Source organism: Candoia aspera, chromosome 2 (genome assembly GCF_035149785.1).
Source record: "Candoia aspera isolate rCanAsp1 chromosome 2, rCanAsp1.hap2, whole genome shotgun sequence".
In the NCBI taxonomy this organism is placed as follows: Eukaryota; Metazoa; Chordata; class Lepidosauria; order Squamata; family Boidae; genus Candoia; species Candoia aspera.
Window position 1 is genome coordinate 8,068,959 of NC_086154.1, and position 3,277 is coordinate 8,072,235.

Here is a 3,277-nt window from a genome sequence, read left to right on the forward strand (position 1 = left end):
CTTTCTTCAGAGTAGGTAAGTGGGACAGAAAGGAACTTGAGATCTATTGCTTATGAATATGTATATATGCCTGCATCATATGAATATGTATATTTACATCATTTCCTTTTCCGTAATGTATAAATACCAGTGCATTTCTTCTGTCTGCAGGGGAGGCAGCCGCCATCTTGGCTAGGACCCCTCCGGAGTGCACTGTATCAATAAAGACTGCAGTCAACCTTGATTATTTGTGCTTTGAGTCCTGTGTTGATTCTGCACCTTAACATTACTCCATATAAGGAACTTCCCTCCTTCCTTCCTTTCTAGGGCCCCTTGACCATTAACTAAACAATACCTTTTCTCTATCCTTGGAATGTACACCTTATCTTGTTTCTATGGTAACAGCTATCTATCAAGGCCTATAAGAAAGGAAGAGTAAGAAGGCCAACAAAAAATCTTCAAGGAAATAAAACAGGGTTTCAGAGCCATAGTGGTCCCAGTGGTGGTAGGGGCACTTGGGACTGTGACCCCCAAGCTGGGAGAGTGGTTCCAACAGATCCCAGGAGCAACATCAGAGCTCTCTGTCCAGAAGAGTGCAGTGCTAGGAACAGCTAAGATACTGTGCAGAACCCTCGAACTCCCAGGCCTCTGGTAGAGGACCCCAGGTTGAGGAAGGCACATACCAGCCATAGGGGTGAGAAGGGAATTTTTTTTATATAGCTCCTAATCAACTTCCCCCCAAAGATAATTTTTATTTAATTATTTCCTTCTTACTACTATTCTATACAATCCTGTCTACTAAAATAAAGATCAAACTAAAAAACTTATAAATTGTCTGCCATTATACTTGATAATACAACACTTTTAATAATCTTAATCAATTGCTCCCTCCCCTTATATTAAGAGAAAAACTATATGTATATATACAAACCTCCTAATCAACTTCCCCCCCAAAACAACACTTATTTAATTACTTCCTTCCTATCACTTTTCTATACATTTTTGTCTAGTATAACAAAGATCAAACTAAAAAAAAAGCATATACATTTTCTACTCTTATAATTAATAATACTACAGTTATTACAATCTTAATCATATTAAACCTAAATCCAAACATTTATTATTTACCTTTTTAAACTCAGTCCAAATCATTAGAAAAAAGTAACATCAAACAAGCCTTAAAAGCAGTCAAAATAAACATTCTCAAACCCTTACCCCTTTTCAAAATAAACCAAAGCATTCACATATTTCCACAATACACACAGGGCATTTTTTACAGAAAGATCAAAGACCCCAACTGCCCCCCTTAAATACTCCAACTTCTCAGCAAAAAGCCTCCCACAGATAACAACCCCTTCCTTTCCATAACATTCCATCAGAATAACAACTTCACTGATAATTTGCAATTTGAAGTAAAAGGGCAATGGAAAATTTCCTGAACTATTTACAGAAGAAAAAGGCTGATAATGTTCCCCAGAGAAAAACAGCAGAAAACTGAAGATTCCAAACAGCAAATTCAACATGTAGGAGACTGTTAAAATCGTCAAATTCAGCACAGAAATAATAACAGGGAGACAAATGCTCAGTTCCAATCCTCCTCAATATTTGGATGGAAACAAGCCAAAACGTAAAAAGATTTTTTTAAAAGAAAATTAACCCCCAAAATAATGATAAGCACCAAGAAAGCTTGCTTTTTCTTCCTGTAAAAAGCCTCTCTTAAGGTACATAAACTTAAAAAATACAAAATGAGTGATTTAGAAATGGGGTGCCTTGACTTAGTATCTCTTTAAGGCTACAGCGCAGATTGGAAATGGTGACATCTCAGCCTCCTGGCGAACTCTTACCTGTCGATCGTGAACGCTGTCTATGATATCCTGGCTGCAAGTCACCATTCTGGAGGACAGATGGGATGATTCCAAGCATTTACATTATTCATGAAAACGCTTCTGGGCTTCAGGAAAAAGCCCGCCAGAGCCCCCAAACAAACCGCTGCATTGTCAGTTCTGTCCGCAGAGCCCACAGGTACAGCTGTTCAGTCGACCACGTCCCCACCGCAAGTCCCTGTTGGGGAGAACTCTTCAGCAGTGGAACAGCTTGCCTCCCGGAATTGTGGGTGCTCCATCGCTGGAGGTTTTCAAGAAAAGATTGGACAACCACTTGTCTGAGATGGCATGAGGACTCCTGCCTTGGGAAAAGGGTTGGACTAGAAGGCCTCCAAGGTCCCTTCCAACCCTGTGATTCTATGATTCTTAGCAATAGCCTTCTAGATGCATTATGACTTTTTAAAAAAATAGAATTCACCTACCCCATTTAAAAAAAACTCAGCATTTAGCTGGCCTTGGGAAATTAGGTAGAGCTGCACGAGTTGATGTTTAGATGGAACACCGCTAGGAAATCTCCAAGCTGTACACTAAATTAAGGTGTCTAACAAACCTCAGCAGAGGACACTGGCAAGAGAGCAACCCAGATGCCATTCAGAGTGAAACCTGGCTCCAGGAATCCTTGGTTTCCAGAGCTGTCAGAAAGCCCTTGTTATTTCAGTGGGTGTAAAAACGGCAGAAAGCTGCTTTTCCAGTGTAAATTGTACAGCTCATAAAAGAACTAAAAATAAAAAATTGAAAGTATCTAAGTGCGGTGCTGTTCAGTTAGGGGGGCCGACCTGAATAAGGATGGGAGCCCACAGCAGTCAATTGCGAAGGGTAACTGGACAGGTAAGAGAGGCAGATCCAGGCGCTGCATCTCAAAAGATGCCCCCCGGCCAGGGCTGCCCATTGGCCAAGCCCAGGATGCCTCTCAGGTCTCTGTCACCGGGCCTCCAGCTGCTCCTTGCCTCCTCATAGCACGGTTCATGCCCACAGAGGGGGCACCTCTACCCTACCTGCCCTCTGAACTGAAGTTCAGAAAGGAAGTTTCTTGCTCAGTGGCGATGAGTGCACCCTTGGGAGACCCGAAAGAACAGGTTAGGGATAGATCGTCATGGAGAAAATCTATCCATGTGGTCGCCGGGAGTCGAAAAGGACTGGATGGCTCAAAATCAATCAAGAAATCTTGCCAAGCCTTAGGGTAGAGACCAGACCGGTGGGGTTTTCAGCCACGTGTCGCTAGATGGCGCTGTAGAAACAAGCAACCCCCCGCGCCAGAAAGCTGTCAATCCAGCAGCGGCGTCTGTGGTTGCTGAGGACCGACATGCAACGGGAGGGGGAGGGGGAGAGCTGAAACAATGGAGAACTGGATTGCTAGAGGGGATGTCGGAGGAGAGGAGGAGGGCAGAGGAAGTTCCTGTTCCGGCTCCTGCCTG